General features: G+C 52.0%; 1 pseudogene; it reads right to left on the bottom strand.

Moving 5' to 3' along the window:
* The window catches only part of LOC149356213 (uncharacterized), a 37,619-nt pseudogene extending 21,975 nt beyond the window's left edge, over positions 1-15,644 (bottom strand).
* Between the last annotated feature and the right edge of the window lie 8,937 nt (positions 15,645-24,581).

The raw sequence follows: 24,581 nt of genomic DNA, 5'->3' as shown, positions 1-24,581 counted from the left end.
AGCATTACAAAGCGCTGCGTAGAAGCAGCCTGCTTTTGGCCACTCGTCTGTGGGGTTGAGAAAACATTCATAAAACTTCCGAACGGCAGTTTTATCACAGCACTCCCAAATGACCTACGCCAGTGTGCCATGGGTGGAGCCATGGAGCATGCCCTATACGCAAACGCTACGTCACTGGCCGCGACAGTTACCAGACGGGAATGCGTTTCCTGTCGTTGTTCGGTGCTGCTTTCTTCAAGCAGCTCGCAAAAAAAGTACTTCAGACGCGCAACATGACAAAACAGTCATGCAATTGACAGTGACATGACGTGTTACGGCCAATTTTCACCTTAATTTCGTCCCTCGTACGCCATTCACGCCTACTTCAAAGGGTACAGTGGTTCTTTTGGAGCACTGTAGTTGGAGATGGTTTTCCTAAGGAGCTACTCGAAAGATAAAACGCCGCGTGGCGTTTTTGAACCCGTCCCTTGTGTGGAGGAGGGGCTTCCACTCCACGGAGTGGAGGTGGAAGGTCGAGTCGAGCCGCCTTTGTGATTTCGGCGGTTACTTTCGAAGGACATCGCAACTACGCAGTGAAGGCTCCCCTGAAACGCGGATGTCTCGGTAGGGACTGAAACTCGGTCCTAGCAGTGAGCAGATAAGGCTATCCAGTTACCAATAGCGGCCATAAAATTTACGTTCAAGTGCCAAAGTAGCCGTGTGCTGACAGGGGATACAGAAATAGCTTTCCGGAAGGGGGTGGCATTTGGAGATTTTTAACTCGCCCTCACATAAGTGATGCAAAACTATCTATAGTACCATCGATAGTAATTTCGATAGTTCTATTGATTGTACTATCGATAGCACTCTCGATAGTTCTTTTGATAGTGCTATTGATAGTGCTATCGATAGCGGTATCGACACTACTTGCTTATATAGTACTACCGATTCTATAAAATCAACCACGCTTACCCACTGCATCCTAAACTTGGTTTCCTGAGAGTGTGGTATCGAGGTAACGGTATGAATAACTGACAGGACTCGCCCGTTTTCGCAGCCTACGCGTCACCGAGCGCTGCAGACATTCCCTACGTAAAGTTACTGGATAATGTGTTAGTGTCGTGAATGTCCTAGTTGCGAAGCATGTGTGCGAAAAACATTTCTGCAGCGGTTACGTCAGCAAGACGACGTCTGCATTGCACTATGGTGTCCTGTTAGCCAGCACACATTGTGCTGTTTATTCTTTCATTAGATGCAGTTCCAGCTATAAAACCGCGAGACCAGTCAGGTATCGCAAAGTTTTTGGCAATATCGCTGGTCAACAAATGCATATATTGCCGCACTTAGTTTAGACTGTGAGCACGGATGTATTTATTCTACCGTCGAACAGTTACAAACAAAAGGCTTCAAATACAGACGGCAGCGTCTCCGCTCGCGGCTGAAGGCTCTCTCCCCGACCCGGCACTTCGAGAGGGAACGCGCGGAGACAGTCAGGGTTGCCAGGCCACTTATGAGTTTGGCTGTTCTAGGCGGTGAGTGGCTTGCACCTCACATCCCACCCCGCCTGCAAGTCCAAGTCCTCTTGGACAGGAACATTAGTCTACTTTGGCAAAGTCGTAGTCAAGCAGTCGCCTGGGTGGTGCACGGTGACGCTGAGGTCGCTGACTCGCTGAACCAGTTGGCTGATCCGGCTCATTGGTCATAGGTGGCATTTGCTCGGCATTGTCTTCGTCAGGACTCGGGATAGGTTGCACGGCTTCGCATGTGGGCTCCACTAGCACTGGGTCGAGTTTGGAGACCCACAGTGCCTGATCATTGTTGCACAGTTTTCGGAGGACGGTCACAAGTGTGGCATTGGCACGTTCCACCAGTCTGTTGCTAGCTGCCCTGTAAGCTACTGCGAAGTGTATGTTCACACCATGCGTATGCATGAAGTTCTTGAGCAGGTGTGATTCAAATGACTTGGCATGGTCACACAAACAATGGTCAGGAGCACCGAACCTGTAAAACACTGAGTGGAGATGTTTCAAGGCATCTTTTGTAGAGGTTATAGGCACAGCCGTTTCATTGTGGAAGTGTCCCAGTATAGGTGCTGTTGTAAGTGCGGCACGAAAGGCTTCAAAGGCTTGTTGACACTCAACTGTCCACTCGAAGTCAGCCTTTCGGATGACAGCTTGCAGAGGTGCGGCAACTTTCGAGAAATTCGGGATGAAGCGCCTGTAAAAGTTAGCTGTCTGAAGCCAAGATAACAGGTGCTTTGACGAGCGTGGCGTGGGCATGCACATGATTGCGGCAATCTTTGATGGGTCTGGCTGTTTCCCTTGTTCCGAGATCATAAATCCCAGAAACTTCACACTGGGGACAGCAAACTTGCATTTGTTCAAAGAAACTTTGAAGCCGGCTTGTAGAAGGAGAGTGAGGGTCTCGTCTAGGAGATCGAGAAACTCTGGAAAGTTATCACCGAACACGATGATGTCGTCAAGATATGTGCGTACACCACATCTTGACTGTCGGGCTTTGAGTCGAAAAAATATTTGATGCATCGCTTTCTGGAAGGTAGCTGGTGCATTTTTCAACCCAAATGGCATTCTTGTCCACTTGAAAGTTCCCTGGTGCGTGATGAAGGTGGTTTTTTCTTGGTCTTCATCTTTTACTTTAATCTGCCAATAAGCGCAGCAGAGGTCAAGGATTGCAAAGAGAGAACTTCCTGCAAGGTCGTCAAAAATGTCGTCGGCGCGAGGCAGTGGTTGGAGCACATTTATGGTCATCCTGTTAAGAGGTATGTAGTTAACACATAGCCTCTTTTTGTCTTTCTGCGTCACGACGATGGCAGGAAATCCCCAAGGTCCAGATGAAGGACGGATGATGTCATTTTGAAGAAGAGATGCTGTTTGGGTTTCGAGGAACTTCCGATCACTGGCTGTGTAGCGGTATGGTTGCCGTCCATAAGGCTTTGCATCCGGCAGTAAGTTGATCTCGTGCTCGATGCCTTCATAAAGGCCAATGTCATCAGGACTGGTAGCGAAGAGACGTGAGTGGCGGTGCACTATTTGCTTCACTGCTGGCTGTTCTTCGGGCTTGAGTTGGGTCCCGATGATGATATCAGGGAAACTGTTGGGCGTGGATGAACATGGCTCAGAAGGAAATACGCTGCATGAGGCTGGCTGGGCTGGGCTCTTGTAGTCTGCTGGCTGAGTTTGAGACTGGGCTGCCTTGTTGAGCTTGCTCCACACGGGCTCGTGTTCGTCTGGTTCAAAATCCATTTGTAGGGGTTCGCTGGTGGTATGCGGTGGGTCAAAGCGAGACAAAGTTGATGTTTTAAGTATCACTGCATTGGACATACGCGGTAACAGTTCCTCTTTGCACAGCACGACAGTGTTTGTAGAGGGCTGGCAGATAACAGGAAGGTGTGGTGGTCTGAAATGAAGTTCCGCTTGAGCAGCATAAAACCAGTCCTCTCCCAGGATAAGGGGAAGGGCATTTCTCTGAAGGACTGCTGCTTCCACAATTGCAGAGAGGGGGCCTACGCTGATTTGCAAGAAGACAGATCCCTGAGGCGCGACGGAGGCTCCTCCTACGACGAGAAGGGGTGGCTTTGTCCACGGCTCTACGCTGAGGTTTTCAGCTAGGCTGGCAGCGAGGATAGTGACGTTGGAACCACTGTCTGGGAAGGCATTGATCTCTCCAAGGCCCTTGACGTGAGCAGTGATAACCGCACACTTGAGCATGGATCCAAGCAAAGGGTCCTCAGTGCGGCCAACACAAGCTGTTGGCGTTTTAGGGATTGTTTGCGTGTTGTCTCGGGAGGGCTGTCCTTTCTCAGTGCAGTTGCTAGCCAGATGGCCCTTTTTCTTGCAGCTATAACATACTGCTTCGCTTAGGTCTTGCCCTCGTCTGTAGGCAGGTGCACCATACTTGGAAGAGATTGCCTCGTACCGATGTTCTTGGTCAGCAGGTGGCAGGTTGGATATTCTTGAGGGCGGCAGCCTTGCACGGTTTGGTTGCTGGTAGGTGCTATTTATAGGTTGGGAAGGCTGGCGGATGTCTGCAGTGCTCTCGGTCGTGGCTGTAGCACTGGAGGTGACAGGACGCGGCTGTCGACTTGAAATTGGCGCGGATGGCTTTGTCAGTCTAGTCATGCGAGAGTGGTCCATGGCACGATCAACTTCTGAAGCGATGCTTACGAAATCCTGGACAGTCTTCGGGCGTTGAACGACGATCGCTGTAGCCACTTGCTCATCACGGATGCCCTGAATTAAATATTCGATGCGCTCTTTGTCAGTCAATGAAAGTGGGCACCTTCCAATTATCTTGAGCTTGGCGAAAGTATAGGTAACCAGGCTCTCACCGGGGCTTTGCTCACGCGCACCGACAAGTTCCTGCCACTGTATAAGCGACAGTCGCTCGCCGAACTGCGCTATAAGCGCTTCCTTCCACTCTGACCAAGTTTTTAGCTGGTGGCCAGTGATTTCCTTCCAGTCAGCGGCTGGGCCACGAAGTTTTGAGAGGGCGATGGCTAGCAGGGTAGCGGGTTCCCAAGAGGCAAGCTGTTGGGTGCGCTCGAGATCGTCTATCCATCGGGTTACGGATAACCCTCCGTCGCCACTGAATGTCGGAAGCGTTGATGACAAGTCCGGCAAAGTTGTTACGTGCACTGCTCTCGTAGAGGCTTGTGACAGTGACAAAGCTAGTTGATTTTGAAGGTAGGCGGTCAAAATCTGCATATTCTGTACGGGGTCGGCGCTGAACACTGGCATAGGCTGGAAAAACTGGTCACCTTGAGTTGGAGCGGGCTGCGTCTCGGTGACTGATCCAGTTGTTTCCGGTAGCAGGACTCGTTTTGCGGCAGTGTCAGCAAGGATGCGAGAAATAAGTTCGTCCTTGGAACCAGTATTGTCCAAATTGCGTTGCGATAGTTCATCTCGCAAGAAGTCCATTCTAAAACCAGCGAGGTCCGAGGCGGTGGCTTCCTCCCAGTTTATGAGCGGCATGGCGGCGGCGGCGGCGGTGAGACGGGCGTTGGGCTTTGGCTGCTGGTGCTCGACACACGTTGACTCTGGCTTTCGGTGAAGTGGCTTGCGGCTTCGAATGGGCGGGCTACACCGAGGTTCGGGACGTCGACTGCGCCATATGTGAGCACGGATGTATTTATTCTACCGTCGAACAGTTACAAACAAAAGGCTTCAAATACAGACGGCAGCGTCTCCGCTCGCGGCTGAAGGCTCTCTCCCCGACCCGGCACTTCGAGAGGGAACGCGCGGAGACAGTCAGGGTTGCCAGGCCACTTATGAGTTTGGCTGTTCTAGGCGGTGAGTGGCTTGCACCTCACAAGACATCACTCTACCTGCGCCCCCGTGCGGTCTGCTGCTGCCGAAGGGGCAACACTGAGCCGGCCGCGAGGCACAGTGGCGCTGGAGGGGACGGACAGCCGCCCAGCACGCTGCGACGGGGGCGGCAGCATGCTCCTGCGTGGAAGGGGTTGTCCCAAAGGCCTGCGTGGAATGACACCTTGCCCCAGGGTCACAGTGGTGTCCTCCGCCGTTGCTGCTTTAGACGGTGCCTTCCTCGGGACAGCTGCCGTGGGTGGAGGCGTGGGCATGGGCGCTACAGCGAAGGTGGTCTCTGCATTGGGTACATCCAAGCCCTCTTCATTGACGCACGAGTCCACCGGCACAGCCTCTTCACTGGTGGTCAAGGGCCGTGGTGGGGCAAATGCTGCTGCTGTCTGCTTCAACCAAGGACGGCTGTTCGGACGTGTCACGCTTGGTCTCACCCAGAAGTGGTGGAGAGCCAAGCAAGTCTGTCAGTGCTACCGGGTCCTTCAGCACTCCTTCCTGGTCTGTGATGGGCAGAGCGACACCAGCCTTGGCCTCTGCCAGCGGGGCCGGAGAGGCTAGTGATATCAGCCAACTGTCCCCCTCAGTAACAGCGCTCCTGGGTTGCTCTGGAGACTGAAACAGGGCACAGCGGGGTACCGGGTCTGCATCCCCCTCCAACTCGGGGTCTGAGACCGAGAGGTCGACCAGTGTGATCGGGCGTGTGTCGACAAGGGGTGTGGCTGCCAGCTCCTGGAGGACTTGGGCGATGCGCCTCATCTCACGCTCCACCATCGACAGGCTCATGGGCGGCGACTGCACCAGGGACGCAGAGTCCCCATCACCATCAACGCTTGTGGACGGCCATGCCAAGTGTTCTTGCAACCGCACTGGTGTTGAGGAGAGGCGGGTCGCCACTGGGGACTCCACAATCTGCAGCAGCAGAGGCGGTGCAGCACGGCTGGAAGATGCCCCACTGGACGCAGCCGGCCGAGGCAGGCCACCAGCCGCTCTGGTCTTGGGAGGTGGAAGGCGGGAGTGGCCCAGTTGAGGTGCCAAGGCTGCCTTTGGCTTTGGTTGTGGCGCTGGCTGTGAATTGGGCTTGCGTGCTTGCCTTGCCACCTGTGCTGTGAGTTGGCCGGCTGGTGTCTGCGCTTTCTGTGGTACGGCCAAAGATGTCCTTGGGCCAGCTGCAGCTGTCTTAGCCGGTGGCCTCAGCGATGTTCGTGAAGCAGCTTCTGTCGCGGGCACCACCGACAGCCTGGGTGCTGGGCCCCGCTTGGCAACGCCACTCGCCAGTGCACCACTCGCTGGCGCTTGGAGGCTCCTCCCGGAAGCTGCACCAACAGAGGGTCCTGCCACGGACCTCCTCAGGGAGGGCACCCTGGGGCCAGGTACGGCAGGTTCAGACAAAGCTGCTGTCTGCCGCTGGCTGGGCTGCTGCAGGGCGCTTGTGGGTGCAGACAGCCGTCCTTCTCGTTTGGCCCTGTTCACCCCAAAGGTGGTGTCTGCTGCTGCCGAAGGGGCAGCCACGGGAATCGGTGGGACGGCGCGGTAGGGGCAGGAGCGTAGAACGTCGGCGGTGGTGGCGCCGGACTTCGTCCTCTTCTGCTCGTGCTAGGGCCTGCCGGCTGCGCTCTGCCCTGTGTGCTCGCAAGGTACTGTTCTGCCACTGATAGAACGTTCTACCGGCGTCCGTGACATTTTTGGTGCAGCTGTTGGGTACGATCTATGTACGAAGAGGTGCCGGAACCTCCAGCGCTCCGTCACACCCCCTGGACACAACAAGCGCTCATAGCGTATACCAACTGCCAAAGTCGCACCTGGGTCGTTACGGCCAGAAGTAGTGCTGGAAGGAACAGCTCAAAACGCCATTTAAAAAACCCGATTGGACCGCTATCTACTCTTCCTAATTCCTAGAAGCCGGCTTTGCGAGATTCTGGAGCCTCGTAAACATGACGCCGCTGCCACGGCGCATTGTATCGCGTTACTCGACGGAAACGAAATGAGGCTCATGGCGTCGGCGACAAGGAAACATGTTTGGTCCGGCTCCACCGTATGTGCGGCACGTCTGCAAACAAATAGGCGAACCGTGGCTCCGGCGCCATCCGAACAAATCTGCACTGAGTGGGGCACCGCGGGCAGGTAGCAAAGCTGAGCTCATGAGAAAGCGCCCAAATAAGGGCACGGGGCGAGTGGAAGCTGTCTCTTTTTATGCGAAGCATATTTCTAGAGTTACACTACAGCCCTTCGCCGTGGTTACGCGCCGTGCACACCACGTGGTATAGTGACGTCACACCACGTGACACATGACGTCACGACAGAGGAAGACGGAGGTCCACCTCGCGCCGTCGCTGTGCTTGCACGCCGTGCAGACCACGTGGTACAGTGACGTCAGACCACGTGACATACCACGTGACACATGACGTCACGACAGAGGAAGACGGGGGTCCACCTCGCGCCGTCGCTGTGGTTGCACGCCGTGCACACCACGTGGTACAGTGACGTCACACCATGTGACGTACCACGTGACACATGACGTCACGACAGAGGAAGACGGGGTCCACCTCGCGCCGTCGCTGTGGTTGCACGCAGTGCAGACCACGTGGTACAGTGACATCACACCACGTGACATACCACGTGACACATGACGTCACGACAGATCGCCGTCACGCGCTGGGAGAGGGAGAACGATGCCATCGCACAGACGCCGGAATGTCCTCGAGCGGCATTCCCGCGCATTTCGAACGCGCGTTCACACTCGGTGTAGGTGAAACGCTCGCTCCACCGGGCAGGCAGACGCAGCTTCCATGGCAATCCAGGCGCTCACCCAACGCGCGTCTCGGGGTTAGTCGGCGTTCCACTGTAGCCATGCCGTTGTCTTCCCCCACGACGAAGGCTTCTAGTCCGGATTAACATTGAAAGCAGTGAAGTGCCACTTTGCCTATGAACAGCTGCTCTTTCTAGGCCCCATAGTAAGGAAGGAGGGAGTGCGCCAGACCCGCTGAAAACTACTGCTATCGCACTATTTCCGCCGCCGGCCGATAAGAAAGCTGTGCGCAGATTCCTCAGACTGCGCACTTATTACCGACGATTTGTCAAGAACTTTTCGCGCATCGCCGAGATTCTGACCCGCCTGAAAAATGCATATGTGGCATTTAAAGGGAAGCGCTGCAAATAGAAATCTTCGAGGAACTTCAGCGTCGTTTATTGGCCCCACCAATCCTCGCGCGCTTGGCTGAAAACGCCCAGACTGAAATTCTTGCCGGCGCAACCAGCGTGGGCCTAGACGTTGTCTTCGTTCAAAAAACTGACGGACTGGAAGACGTAAACGCGTCGTTAGCCGTTCCCTGTCCGAGACAGATGCTAACTAGTCGACAACTGAGAAGGAGTGTCTTGCCATTATTTGGGCTAGATCGAAATTCCGCCCCTACCTGTATGGACGACCCTTCAAGGTGGTCAGGGATCACCACGCACTGTGCTGGCTTGCCAGTTTGAAGGACCCCTCCGTGCGCCTCGATCAGTGCAGCCTGCGCCTCCAGGGGTTCGGATGCAAGTCCGGATGCAATACTATGACGTCAACTGCCTCTCACGTGCCCCTGCAGATGCATCGCCGCCTGAAGACCATGAGGACGCTTTCCGGGGACCCATCAGCTCCAGCACAGCAGCAGCGCTTGGACCATGACTTAAAATGTCAAATTGAGCACTTGGAAGGCAAGGTTCCTTGACTCCCTGCCTCATTCAGGCGAGGATTTTCTTCGTTCTGTGTACAGAATGATGTCTTCGTGAAGAACATTGCAGCGAACAAAACTTCACAGGTCAGGTTTCACACGACGAGCCGACAGCTGGCCATCTCGTTGTTTCTCGCACCCTCCGCCGCATTCAAGACAAGTATTACTGGCCCCGACTGTCTGCCGATGTCTCATATTATGTGAAAAGCTGCCGAGATTGTCAAAGACGAAAGACCCCTCCAACCTGACCAGCAGGATCTTTGAACCCCACTGAAATCCCATCAAGGCCCTTTAAGCAGATCGGCATGCACTTTCTTGGCCCCTTTCCGAAGTAAACGTCTGGAAATAAGTGGGTTATTATAACGACCGACTACCTGACCCGCTACGCCAAGGCAAAAGCCCTATAGAATGGATCAGCAGCTGAAGTCGCCAGATTTTTTGTACAGTGCATTCTTTTGTGACACGGCGCCCCCGATTTGCTCATCACGGGCAGAGGAGCAGCATTCACGGCGGAACGGACGTAAGTCATCGTTCTTTACAGCCAAACCAGCCACCTGAGGACAACTGCATGCCATCCTCAGACCAACGGAATGACCGAGCGCCTGAACAAAGCAATCGCTGATATGCCCGCTACGTATGTCGATGCCGAACACAAGACCTGGGACGTCATTCTGCCTTACATTGTCTCCGCCTACAACACCGGAGTGCAGGAGACCACCCAGATGACTCCTTTTCGGCTCCTCCATGGCAGGGAGGTCCCAACCACGCACGACGCCATGCTGCCCAACGTTACCGAAGAAGATAACGACGTCGTCGCCGCCTGCCTTCAACGCGCAGAAGCCCGAAGACTTGCCGATTACGGACCAAAGACCAGCAGCAGACCGACTCCAGACGCTACAACCTGCGAAGACACAATGCAGAATACAAGCCAGGAGACCGAGTCTTGGTTTGGACGCCCATTAGCCAGCGCGGATTGAGTGAAAAACTTTTGCGCCGCTATTTCGGCCCGCACAGGCTTCATCGCCAGCTATGGGAACTGGACTATCAGGTCGGTGCTTTCCAAGTTTTATCTCGGAAGTTCGCTATCAGCTTTAAAGAGAGCACGGCGGAGAGTGTCGGGCATTCTGTTCGACGACCATCGAGCACGTTTGTTGCTACGCCACCACCGAGTGATTCAGTTCTATGAGGGCGCAAGTCAGCCCAAATAGAAAGTTTCGTTTAGAAGCCATTCTCGCTGTTTTCCTGTTCGCCGGACTTTAGTCACCATTATGTGACAATATAGCAAATGTTACGCTGTCATTTCTGGAGGAGGGGAAGGAGGATCAGAAAGGTTGATCAAAAACTATACTGCGCTTGTCCGCTTGAGTGCAGCCCTCAGTCAAGGGTTATGTGTGCTGCCACGATCTCACGGTCCCGCCGGAACAGCTTCGCTGGCCTTGCGGATTCATACCGGTCACGCAGGTCTCAAGAAGGCCTCTCAGCCGACGCGGTTAGCCACCGCTGTTTTCTTGACAGGCTTGATGAGCCGGTGCTGCTCGGTTGGCTGCGTGCCTGACAGGGCATCGTGCCAAGGGGAAGTGGCTGAGGTTGTGGGTGGGACACCGCGGGGTGGCGACGTGCAGGCCCAAATCTAATAGTGTAGGTCGGCAGTGTAGGTCGGTGTTTTTGGCAGCCTGTGCATTTGTCCGTTTGAGGGTGGGGAAGAACAAGTGTTTGTGATATAGGTTAGGATACGTGTTATTATAAAGTTGACGCCATGCCACTGCTTCGACCTTAGTCAGTTTTGGGTGCTATGGCGGCAGTGTTGCTGTTTCTGTGCAGTATTATTCTGTGATGTCAGTGCAAGTGTGCAGAGCTGCGAACGTACCCTCTTTGGCTACTCCCTCCTCCTCGACAGCGCCTGGAAGGTTGCTGCTTGGGCGAGCGCGTGGGTCTTGCCGTTCGCGGAAAGAGAGGCGTGACCAGCTGTTTAATTTGTGCGCATGGTGAGCAATATATCGGGATTGACTGGTGAAAGCGCGCCAAGCCAGCAAAAATAGAATACTCTTCGAGAAGGCGCGGCACACAGCCTGGAGCTGAACTGCGCGCCGAGGTTCGGCCTAGTGCCTCCGATGAGATGCTGGCGACGGTATCCTCGCTGGCACCGCTTGGTTCAATGGCATTCCCGGCTGTAGAACTACCTCCTGATCATGGGCCAGACTTCCGAAATTGTGCTCTTGTTTGATAAGCTGCGGCGCCTGCGCCTGCCCTCCGTTCTCTTTCGTCTGCATTGCTTTCTTGCTCTCACGAGGGAAGCATTCCTGCCTAACACTAGACCGCCCAGTTGTGTCTGCCCACTGCTCGGCGAGCTACAAAGCGACTGTCAATCTTTGGCAACGAGGAGCCATATAGATATTCCGAACAGGATTCTGCATTCGAACCTGGATGCGTGTTTCGGAACGAAAGGCGTTCGCGGCTTTACGGCCAGAAGGAAGTCCAGCATCACTGCTTTGTGGCTCCTGAACTTCCCTGCGTTGAAACGTTCGCGAACTCTACAGTGCAGTACAATTACCAGCGAAGTCTTTTTGCCGGTGCAGGTATACGTGGTTAACGGATACGACTTACAACTTTGTATTGTCAGCAATGCCGTATTAACGAGGAACAGCCCACCCTTCAGCGTGAGCTTTACGGTGCCACCCGCCAAGTGATCCAAGCACGCTATAGGGGAAATGGGCGTTCTCTCATCGTCATGTTGCAGGGTCCACCAACACCATCAGCCTGGTTGTACTACTATGGGAGCATTTTAGAGGCTTGGCCATATAAACGCACTGTACTCTGTTGCTACAGTTGCTTCCGACCTGGCCACATGCGTAGATCATGCCCTTTGACAACTCAACAGGAACCTGCATCTGGAGTGGCAGCGGCTTACCGATGTGGCATCTGCGGAACTGACGACCACGGCATCTTCCACTTGCCCAACGCAGGAGAAGGCAACAGCAAATATTCGACGTAGGAACTCTAAGCAGTTTACTCAGGATGTGAATACCACGACCCCCTCTATAAACTTCCGACCTGCTCACTGACGCCACCCCTACGGCGGCGCGCGGACCTAAAAACTGTTGTGTAGGGACCGAAGTTACCGCCAGGTGTCGCCTGGACTAACCCCCACAGCAGACGATGCGATGTCGTGCGCGACGGTCCTGGCTGGTCCTGACGCACTACAGTGTGCGCTCTTCTGTTTGTTTTTCGTGTTCCTAGCGCGTGGATTGACTGATTCATGGGGTTCAACGTCTCAAAGCAGCACTCGGGCCATGAGAAGCACCGTAGCGGAGGGTTCCGAAATACGATTGACTACCTGATCCAAGCGCACGAGCGATTTTGCCGTCGGAACGCATATATGTATGAAAAACAAACAACAGTATTATACAGCGCATGGCCTGGAAAATGCAAGTCTTATATTCCTTTCCTTGCTTCATTTTGTGCAGCAACGCTTCGCTGTCTGGTGCAAAAGTAATTCGTGCATGGGTAGTCAATACATTGATCTTGAAAACCATGCAAGTTCCTGCAGCGCGAAAAAAAATACAATTGGCGTACACTGTCACCCGTATAAGTCGGTTACCTTTACGACCTGCTCATTCCAGGTTCCGTAAACTTTACCTTTATCATCCTGTCCAGAAGGGAGGATAATAGAGAACGGTAGGGGCGCCCGCGTTTTATGCGTTGGGGTCTAGTAATAGCGACCTTCTAACAACGAAAGCAACACAAGTCGGCGTGCCGCTACGTGCTACAGCGACTATTCGCGCCTACAGTATCCTGAAAATGACCCCTAACAGCGTTAATTCTCGCGGTTATGGCCACTGTTTGAGCGTCGGTGGAGCTTCGCTGGCATTACTGCCGCGTATCTCGATCGCATCGGAGGTGCCCCGAGCTTTCATTACTGCGGCTACATAAAGCGTTAGGAGGCAAACTGGACTTCATTCAGCAACTCTTGTGAGCGCTTCTCATCCATAGGAATGTTCCAAGCTTTATGTAGTATAACCAACTTTAATAATCTATGAAAATCTTGTTCTGAGAAACTTTATTTCCATAGGATTTTCAACTTGAAAAAGGACATGTGTTCTGGTTGAACACTTTTAGACATCCTGTTGTTTGCAATACTAGATGAACCTGGGTGGTTAATCTTGATAACCACCTATTAACATTAGATCCACCTTAAAAGCCTCTGCAGAATGAAACTCAGGAACGATATTCTGCTGCAGCGAATGCATTACTTCTCAAAGTGAAATGCTTAGCGGTTAAATCTCGTTATGACTGCGACAAATTTTCACGATTTTCATGCTCAGTACTAATAGACAAAAATTTGGAATTCCATGCAAGTTCCATGCTGCAAACCTTTTGCACGCGGCTGTATGTAGTAGTTTTGCACTGCACGAAATAGAGGTAAAAAGCAAGCTCACAGTTCAAGCAAAGTTTTATTCCCTGAACATATGGTACATTCTAGCACCAGTACTTGTAGTGACCATTTCTGTTCACATTTGCAGACATTGCTTTTGAAGCATCACAAATGCAGGAAAATCAGTAATCCGAAACTGAAATGTTCCGACCAGCAGAACATATTTTATTAATGTACCATCATTAACACTGCCAAGTACAACCAGTATGCTACCAGTTAAAATTAGGCTGTATGACTAAGGACCTAATCGAATATATACAAGCTCCAACTACCTAGCCCCCAGCAATTTACCGACAGCCCACCAACATAACATCGGAAGCAAGTATACAGGCATCAGTTCCCCACTTCCTCTGGCAGAATAAAATCAACCCTGCTCTAGCGGCTACAACATACTGACCTAGGACGACAAATTCGCAAATGAGACCACACAGAATAATAATAGCTCCTTTAATTTTCATCATAAAGGTGAGGGAGGCACGGAGAAAAAGCTGAGAAGCATCCTGACCAGCTCCGGCTTCCCAGAAATACACACGATCATCTCCGAATGTCACAAAAGCAGACACCTGCGGCACGCAACAACAAGCGGAGCACGCGGAGACAGCCGTGCGGAGAGCGGAGAGCAAAGCCGGCAAGGGGGTAAGTTGCAGCGCCACTGCTTGCGGCGGCAGTTTGGCGAACTAAAAAAAAACTAGACAAGCAAAAGCAAATCTGGCGACAGGGGGAGCGTCAGCATGAACAGGTCGGAAGTTTATAGAGGAGGTCGTGGTGAATACATCCTCTCTGCCGACCCCCAACCAGTTTTCTGCTCTCCAATGAGATTATGACGAGTGTCCCCAACTTCCCTTGCCGCACAAGCATGAAACTGCTACCCAATAGACTTATAGCAATGAAGAGCGTAAGGACCACCGGCGTCACCAGGCTACGAAATAGCGTAGCATCCCGGAACCTCGCAACGATGACATGGCAGTAGTTTATGACTAAATTGCACACGTTTTGGCAAAAGTCTCAACGTTCTGGCAACACCATGAACTGCTTGCACGCCGTAGACTTGACTGAGGGCTGCACTCAAGCGGACAAGCGCAGTATAGTTTTTGATCAACCTTTTTCATCCTCCTTCCCCTCCTCCAGAAATGACAGCGTAACATTTGCTATATTGTCACATAATGGTGACTAAAGTCCGGCGAACAGGAAAACAGCGAGAATGGCTTCTAAACGAGCATGTGCGCGAACAACCGACTCGCTGAAAAATGACAGAATTGGATGAACTCCAACAGTTCTTCATTACTGCTGCTATCGTGCAGGTTTAAATACTTCATCGCGTACTGGACATCTGTGTGAAGTAGGAACTGCACTACATGCTATCAATATTCCTTCGTTCCCAAAACATCAGCAGAGTGTAATTTCCCACCTGCTACACATGCAACTGAAGTAAACTCGAGTGACATTACGTGCGAACCCTTCTAACTCCTAAACGGTTCAATGAACGAGCCAACGAGGGGCAAATATACCGCCTGTTCCGTATTTATCTGTCCGTGTTAGAAAAAATTCTCATGCGCAAACTACTGGACTATATGGGCTCAAACGCCGACTACAAGGTAGCTTATGATGGTCTTCGTCTTTCGATGTGTAATTTAACATCTAAACTTGCCTGCATTTTCAGGAATCGGCGAAAAACTGCATTCGGCTGCGGCAGAACTTTTCGTCCAGGAGAGCAAAGAAGCCACTTTGACAGGCTGCGCCATCTGGCAAGCGGTGAGGCAACCGATATCACGGCTTGGGGCGAGAATGCGCACCTCGCGCGGTTTCTTCGGATGTGCGTGTCGTCTGCTCCTTGAAATTAACACCGCTCGCCAGATGGCGCAGTCTGTCACACTCGCTTCTTTGGTCGCCCGCCTGGACGAAAGTTCTGCCGCAGCTGAATGCAGTTTTTCGCCGATGCCTGAAAATGCAGGCAATTTTAGATGTTAAATTACTCATCGAAACACGAAGACCATCAAAAGGTACCTTGTAGTCGGCGTTTTCAGCCCATATAGTTCAGTAGACTGCGCAGCGGAGTTTTTCGTAACAGGGACAGATAAATACGGAACACGCGGTACTAACCCGGACAATCTGTTGGTTCTCCTTGGGAAGCACGTACTCTTCGAAAACCTCCTTGGTCACGTGCTTGATCTTGGTTGTCTGCGACATGCTGCTTGGATTTGCCACTCAGGAGACGTAAGGAATGCAAACTCTGGCTCTCCTTGTCTGTGGGACGAGTACATGGTAGTCACAGCGCTTGGTCGAGGACTGCTGATGTGGGCCACGTTGATCAAGGTGTCACCAAGCGCGGGGTTGCGACCGGTTGAAATTAGGCCGGAATGCGCACCGTTGACGGGTCTGGACCGCTTGTACTCAATCAGAACGATCACCCGCAAACACGAGATCAGACAGGAAAAGGGGCGAGACTCCTACGTGCATAGCTCAAAGGAGAAATGTGTGTGTCTTGGTAGAGTGTACTAGACAACTCTAGTCTTGGGAGGTTGCGGTTTTTCCAACCGCGCACATGCAGTCCGCCATCGTGACTGTTTGTGAATGAGCGCGCGTCAACGAGAGTAAGAAGAAGAAATGCACTTTATTAAGTGCCGCATCCCACCGTTTCTTATTGTTTTTTAATTAAAATATTTTAATTATGTATTTAAATAAAACAGGTTTTAAATAGTTGTATCATTAGAAGTTGATTGAACTTTAATGCATTGCTATCGAGAGTTTCAGATTCGCATCTTTGGCTGCTGATTTCATCTGTTGATGTATTCAAAAACGTTTTGAATTGCTTTGATTCACTTCCGGGTAGCCCAGCCCGGTGCTACTGGTGAAAGGCGTTGCGTGTGTGCGTCCGCTAAAAACTGCTGAGAGGACATCCCAAAGTTTTTCAGACTTCGGGACCAGACAGGTTGTAGAAACTCTAACATCGGCGGATGTAATTTTGCCTACGGGCAACCATGAACATTCCGAATCCATATCGGGCAATCGCAATGCAATAAACATCAGTCTTCTGTTCACTTCCTAACGTGGTGCGTGTCGTTATTTTCGCTCCCCTAAGTTTCTATATTTTGGTGCCGAATACCCGGGATGAGTCGATCCAGTTTATCAGCAATGGACTTGTGAACCGCAAAGAAACGCGACCCACCATAATCACCAACGAAGCAGCCACCGCAGACGTGCGAAACAGCGCACGCCCAGCAACTGCGCAGCGAGGCCCAGCGGCGCTTCTCCGCCACGAAACCTGAGACGCAGTTATGAAGCGGCTCAGCCCGAAGAGGGCAGCGCTGAGAACGCAGGTGACGACGCTGCTCGCTGCCATAGACTCGTCGCTCGAGAGCGAGGCAGACGAGAAGAGCTTCACTGTTTTGTTGGCAAGGTTAAACGCCTTGCAGAAAAAACTAACGGAAGTGGATGCAGCCATAGAGAAGGTCGTACCAGACAGCGACGCGGAAGACGACTACATGCGCACCGTCGAGTTAAACGACCAGATCGTCACATACATGGCAAAGCTGGACCAGGAAGTGAAGGAGGCACAACAAAAGAGATCGGTGGCCGAAAGATCGACATGCCCCCAAAAGGAAGAAGGAATAGGCGTTGCATCAAAAGTGAAACTACCGAAATTGGAGTTACAACGATATGGAGGCGCCACAACAGAATGGCAGCCGTTCTAGCAACAGTTTCGGCACGCCGTTCACGACAACACTGCACTCACCAACTCCGAGAAGTTTCTCTACCTGCGATCAACGCTTACAGGCAAGGCATTGTCAGCTGTGGCATGCATTCAGGCGACAGGAGAAAATTACGACGCCGCCATCGACCTCCTCAAAGAACGCTTCGGTCGGCCTGATGTCCTGATTCAAGAACATCTGACGCAGCTGCTCGACTTACCACCGGTACGAAATGCAAACGAGGTGAGCACTTTACGACGACTATACGATCACCTACAGCGTAATATGGCCGCACTAACGACTCTAGGCGTGCAGAGTAGCAGTTACGAAGCTATGTTGTGCTCTGCACTGCTTAGGATGCTACCAGTTGGCCTCGTCGTGGAGTATCACAAGTGCCGCTCTTCAGATAAAGCGAATGACAATCTGAAGATAGAGAAATTGCTAGAGTTCCTGAAGTTGGAAGTCGAGAGTAGAGAGAAAGCACTTCAAGTTGGCCAATGGGAAAACAATGACGACAGTCACAAAACCTTAATACAGAAGGAAAGGGCCAGAACTCCCAAATGGTCAGCCACTCTCAGGGGCTCAGCAGCATCTCTCTTAACTAGCCAACCCAAACAGACTGAGGCCTGTGCATTTTGTGCTTCGAAGGGTCACGTTGCACGGGAGTGCCAGGCATCACTGTCTTTGGAAGAAAAGAGAAACAAGTTGCGTAAAGCAGGTCGGTGTTATCGGTGCGCAATCAGAGGACATACTTCTAAGGAGTGTCGCAACAAAAGAGTGAAATGTGAAAATTGTGGAAGAAGACACATCACTCAGATGTGCGACCCAACCTGGAAGAGATCAGATAACACGGCGACTGAGTTGCACTCTGCGACACACAATAAGGCACAAATGACGTCCGCCGTGCTGCTCCAGACAGCTCAGGTCTGGGCGGAGGGTAGCCAACGAAGAGTCCTTAGCCGTGCACTTTTTGATGGAGGAAGTCAAAGAACCTTTGTAACAGAGGAACTTTCACGCCAGCTACATCTAGAGGTACTGGGTGAGGAAGATATTACCATCTATCCTTTCGGTGGAACAGGCAATATTATCAAAGAAAAGCGCAGACGAGTGCGAATTTGGTTAAGGAGCCAGTACGACCGAGGGGATCATTGTTTGGAAGCCTTGGAGATACCTGAAATCTGTACTGACGAGCTTATGATCCCTGAGGATGTGGTACAAGAAGTCAGAATTAAAGTGACTGAGCTTGCTGATGTTACCTTGCCACCTGCACAATTGACAAGCAATGGCATTGGTATTCTGATCGGTGCTGACTATTATTGGACTCTAGTGACCGGCGAAGTACAGAAGATGCAGGGTGGTCTGGTGGCTATTAGGACACACTTCGGGTGGACACTTCAGGGAGCCATTCCCCACAGCAACGGCAGTGCAACCGTAGCTGTCCTTCGAGCCAGTGTAAGGGAAAACACCAGTGCACTGGCCACCGAGCTCAGGTCATTCTGGGAGCTGGAAAGCATGGGTATTTCCGAACCCCCTCCACATAAGCAAGAACATGAAGAAGTTCATAAGGCTTTTGAATCCTCCATTAAACATATCGATGGGAGGTACGAAGTGGCTCTTCCATGGAAGCCAGTGAATTTTCATCTTGCCGACAACGCAGCAGTCGCGAGGAAACGCTTGGCTAGTCTCACGAAGAAACTATTGAAAGATGAGACAATGCTGAATAAGTACGATGAGGCCATACGTCAGTACCTCGAACACGGATTCGCTGAGAAGCTTCCAAAGAACGAAGTCACCCAGACGGAGAATAGAGTGTATTATATGCCTCACCGGGCGGTGCTACGACCTGACAGCCTGTCAACTAAGGTCAGAGTCGTGTTCGATGCGTCATCGAGTGATGCGGGTTGCGTGGCACTCAACGAAGCACTAGATTCGGGACCGAACTTAAACCCGGACCTCTTGAAAATGGTGCTGAATCTCAGAACGCACCGCATCGGACTCAGTGCAGATATCGAAAAGGCATTTCTGCAAATCTCACTGAGAAAAGACTATCGTAACGCTGTACGCTTCTTCTGGTATGAGCAGGTACCCACAAAGAAAAGCCCGAACCCCCCGCTAGAAGTCTGGAGAATGGCAAGGGTCCCGTTCGGAGTAACCAGCAGTCCATTCCTACTTGCCGCGACAATACGCCACCATCTAAGTACGATTAACGACTGTTCTGGCACAGCAACCACGCTTGAAGAGAGCTTCTACGTCGACGACCTCATCACAGGCACAGACACAGAAGAAGAAGCTGAAGAATTCTATCGACAGGCAGTGCGCATAATGAAAGAGGCAAGCATGACTCTTCGAAAGTGGAATTCAAATTCCAAAAGACTACAGGAGATTTTTGAGAAGGAAAAAACTGGGTGTCCGACAAGCCAAGTTGAATGTCCCACAGCCAACACCACGCGCGTGTTAGGACTTGTATGGGATAAAGAAGAAGATCTCTTGGCCTTTTCAATGGACCCTGTCTTGGAATTTCTAGACCGGAACTGCAACACAAAAAGATTTATCCTTCAGGCATCGGCGCGCATTTACAATCCCCTCGGGTTGATCTCCCCGGTCACTGTGACAGCTAAGTTGATGTTCCAGACGCTGTGGGAACTAGGCGTTGACTGGGATGCACCGTTGCCTGAAGAGGTACAAATAGCGTGGACGCAGTGGCACACAGCGCTGCATAACTTAACAGCAATAACTGTTCCAAGATGGTGCCTCAGTGCTGCCGATGACGAATTGCAGATCCATATCTTTACGGATGCAAGCCCCAAGGCATACGGAGCCGTTGCCTACTTGCGCGCATGTCGACAAGGCAGGCCGACAGTAACCTTGCTCTTGGCGAAATCGAGAGTGGCCCCGCTGAAGAAGCTTTCTCTCCCAAGACTTGAACTGATGGGAATGCTAATGGGCGCCAAGCTAAAAGACTACCTGACTCGATCGCTAAGTCTCCAAGTGGAAGAGTGGTTTCTGTGGACAGATTCGACAATCGCGCTTCACTGGGTGAGGGGTTCTGCTCAACAGTGGAAACCATTCGTCGCCAACCGCGTGCTGGAAATACAGCAACTGACTGATCCAGACATCTGGAACTACTGCCCAGGAAAGGAAAACTCGGCTGACCTCCTTACCCGAGGAGTTTCCCCTGAGGTGCTCACGTCAACCAGGATTTGGTGGCAAGGACCTTCTTGGCTCACCGAACCCCGCGCTAACTGGCCACGCAGCGAGATCGTCTCTGGAGATACAACTGGCGATGAAGAAGGAAGCCAGTTCATGTTCACAGTGTGACACAAGGAGTGGAAGAATCTGTTCTACCTTTTAAACGCTACAGTTCAGTGTTTAAGCTGGTGAGAGTTGTCGCCTGGATGCAACGATATCTGTATAACTCAAAACATCCCACCGAGAGGCGGAATGGATATCTGACAGCAGAAGACACGAACAGCGCTCAAATTTGCCTGATCAAAGAGGTACAACGCGAAGCTTTTCCCGAAGAGCTCCAGTGCATTCGTCGCTCAGCGCGAATACCGAACGCGTCTCCAATACGTGACCTCAATGTCTTCTTAGACGATCACGGAATATTAAGAGTTGGGGGACGCCTGAAGTATGCCGAGCTTTCCTACAATGCCAAGCATCCTATTGTTCTCCCAGCGAGCCATCGCTTCATCGAGCTGTTAGTTCACGGAACGCACAGGCGCCTTTTACATGCTGGACCACTTGAAACGCTCACAGAACTGAGAGAGCAGTTCTGGATAATGAAGGGAAGACAAGTGGTAAAAAGGGTGCTGAAGAAATGCGTGACCTGCGACCGCCTCAACAGCCGAGCAGCCACTGAAGCAGTGGCTCCCTTGCCTCCTGAAAGGGTAACACAAGCGTTGCCTTTTGAAGTGACAGGCATAGATTTTGCCGGTCCGCTCAACACCAAAGATCAAGGCAAAAACAAGAAGTCTTACATTCTCCTTTTCACATGTGCTGTCACACGAGCGATACATCTTGAATTGGTGACAGACATGTCTGCCTCCAGCTTCTTTAAGGCGTTCAGAAGATTTGTGGCAAGAAGAGGAGTGTGTCGAGTTATTTTCTCGGACAACGCAAAAACATTCCAACGTGCGTCACGGGATCTAAGAAAGATGTGGAAAACCATTCGTAGAGAAGAGCTGCAAAGATATTTTGCGGACCATCGGATCCAATGGAACTTCATCGCTGAAAGAGCTCCTTGGTGGGGCGGCTTTTGGGAGAGATTGGTACGATCTGTGAAGTCTTCACTCAAAAAAGTGTTGGGGAACAGCTACTGCAATTTTGAGGAGCTTGCAACAGTCCTCACAGAAATTGAGGCAGTCATCAACTCCAGACCCCTCACATACGTGTACGCAGAAGCAACTGAACCGGAACCTCTCACTCCGTCGCATTTTCTGGTGGGAAAGCGTCTGACCTCCCTACCCGCCGTTTCTAGTTCCGCATCAGAGCCGCCGCGGTCAGACAACCTTGACAGCAGTTGGAGATATCGTCAAAGGATGGCTGACCACTTCTGGCGTAGGTGGCAGAAGGAGTACTTGAACAGTCTGCGCACTGCACATTTCAACATGCCGACAGCATCGAACGCCATCAAGAAAGGAACCTTGGTACTAGTATACGAGCATCTTCTACCACGGCAACTCTGGAAGATGGGAGAAGTCATCGAGGTGTTAGTCGGACGTGACGGACGGACCCGGGCCTGCATGGTGCGCCTACCGAGTGGAACTGTGGTTCGAAGACCAGTGCAACTGTTGTACCCCCTCGAATCCCTCTACGAATGAGCTAAGGCTCATTGGGGGGGAGTATGTAGAAACTCTAACATCGGCGGATGTAATTTTGCCTACGGGCAACCATGGACATTCCGAATCCATATCGGGCAATCGCAATGCAATAAACATCAGTCTTCTGTTCACTTCCTAACGTGGTGCGTGTCGTTATTTTCGCTCCCCTAAGTTTCTATACAGGTAAGGCGTGTACACTGCGGTTACTGGCTTGCTTTGTTTGCTACGCATGCATCCCGGCTAATGATGTTCTGCGGTTGTCCGGTAGTAACGGTTTTTCAACTTAGTGAACGGTCGACTTTGAACTTTTGTCAGCGTCTGGTCATTTGTTACGCTACTTCGGATAAATATACAACGTTTAGAAGTAGAATAGCCCTTTCGTCGTGGTAAAAGAGGTCTCGCAACGTGTGTGTGTGTGTCAGTTCCTCGGCCATGCACAGGAATTTCTGATTGTATTGTCATTGCGTTACATCGAGAGTTGGCGGTTCACAATATTGTACAAGTCCGGCCGTAAGCACAATGACGCCGATTGTTTGTCACGTGCACCTGCCGACGATGCTCCGGCCGAAACGGAGGACGACTTCCCGTTTCTTGCTCTCGTCACGTCGTCCGATATGGCCCGGCGTCAACGGGCTGACTCAGAGTTGCGTCCGCTCATCGAGCATCTGGAGGGCCTTAACGTCGCTGTTCCGCGGCTTTTCGTTCGGGGTTTGGGTTTCTACAGTCTCCGAGATGGCGTCCTTTACAAGAGGAACTTCGCGCATAACACTGAAACCTTTCTTCTGGTTGTGCCATCCGAACTCCGTCCAGAAATCTTGCACACCTGCCACGACGAGCCATCAGCTGGTCATTTGGGTGTTACGCGGACGTTTGCCCGCATTCGTGCGAAGTATTACTGGCCAAAGTTGCTCTCATCAGTTCAGCAATATGTGAGGACCTGCCGTGACTGCCAGCGACGAAAGACACCACCAGTTAAACCCGCAGGGCTTCTCCAGCCCATCCCACCGCCTACAACACCTTTCCAACAAGTGGGCATGGACTTGCTGGGCCCATTCCCATTGTCTTCTTCTGGAAACAAATGGATTGTTGTGGTGACGGACTACTTAACGCGGTACGCCGAGACACAGGCGCTCCCCCACGCTAGTGCTGCAGAAGTGGCTCAGTTTTTTATGACATCCATCGTCTTGCGTCACGGTGCGCCATCAGTCATCATCACAGACCGTGGAACCGCCTTTACGGCGGCATTAATGCAATCTCTCTTCGAACTTACCCACACCAGTCACCGGAAGACAACAGCCTATCATCCCCAAACAAACGGCTTGACTGAACGCCTTAACCGGACGCTTGCAGATATGCTTGCTATGTATGTCGACGTCGAGCATCGCACGTGGGACGAAGTTCTTCCTTATGCAACCTTCGCCTACAATACGGCAGAGCAGGAGACCACCCGTCTTACACCTTTCCAGCTGGTCTACGGACGGTGTGTCACTACCATGCTGGGTGCTATGCTCCCCGCTGCTCACAACGACAGAGACATCGGCCCCTACGCTGATGTTGACACATTCGTCCAGCGGGCTGAAGAAACCCGCCAACTCGCAAGGTGCCGGATTCGACATCAGTAACAACTCGACGCTGGTCGCTACAACCTCCGACACCGATACGTTCGGTACGAGCCCGGCGATTCTGTGTGGGTATGGACACCTGTGCGCCGCCGCGGACTCTCCGAAAAGATCCTCCGACGCTACTTCGGTCCGTACGAGGTGGTCCGTCGTGTAAGTGATGTCACATACGAAGTTGTTCCGCGGGACACAACCTCCTTACCACGTCGGCGCCATCCGACTGAGACTGTCCACGTGGTGCGCATGAAGCCCTACCATGACAGGCTGCAACCCGCCGCTTTACCAGCTTAACAGCTCTCTGTGTTCTCTGCCCTCCACCATCTATACCGAACATTACCTTTGCCGTCCGTGTTCGTTTCCGGCGTCGGGACGCCGCCTTGATGGAGGGGGTAATGGCGCGTGCTCATGGGAGCGCGCCGACGATGAAGACGAAGTGTGCATGTGTCGGTGGACGAAGACGAAGTCTGTGTGTGTGTGTGTGGTTCGGACAGCCATCTTGTGAGTTCTCTGCTGTGAGCTGAACTTCGCTGAAACTGTGGTCTGTGCCGGTCCTGTCCTCGTTACAATATTGAGAATTACGAACGGTCACATGCGTGATGTTGTCTGAACTTGTTTGAATGGGCGGGCCGTGCTGAAGCCGTTGCTGCCCCCATGCTTGAAAGTAAATGACCGATATACGATGCCGCCTAATATGGGAAAGAAAAACATTTGCCGAGCTGGTCGAAATGGGCGACAGGTGTGTCTTTGACGGCGTGACGTGCACGACTGCTACGGCGTGTGAACGGCACCGAGTGTATTAAAACGAGTACGTTGTTGATAGTTTGCAATGTTACGGGGCAAACATGAATAACTCACGAACAAAATGATTCATAGCTGTCCCGAACCGCTCCTGCGACTCCTAAAGCGAATCAGCTGCATCTGGACTTCATGACCAGAAATCGTGATGTCAGTAAGGTTATTTCCTCAAAAGACACACATTTTAAGTTCTCTTTC

The sequence above is a fragment of the Amblyomma mixtum genome, chromosome 3, assembly GCF_055824585.1.
Source record: "Amblyomma mixtum isolate Tamu chromosome 3, ASM5582458v1, whole genome shotgun sequence".
NCBI lineage: Eukaryota > Metazoa > Arthropoda > Arachnida > Ixodida > Ixodidae > Amblyomma > Amblyomma mixtum.
This window is presented reverse-complemented; position numbering and strand designations above follow the sequence as displayed.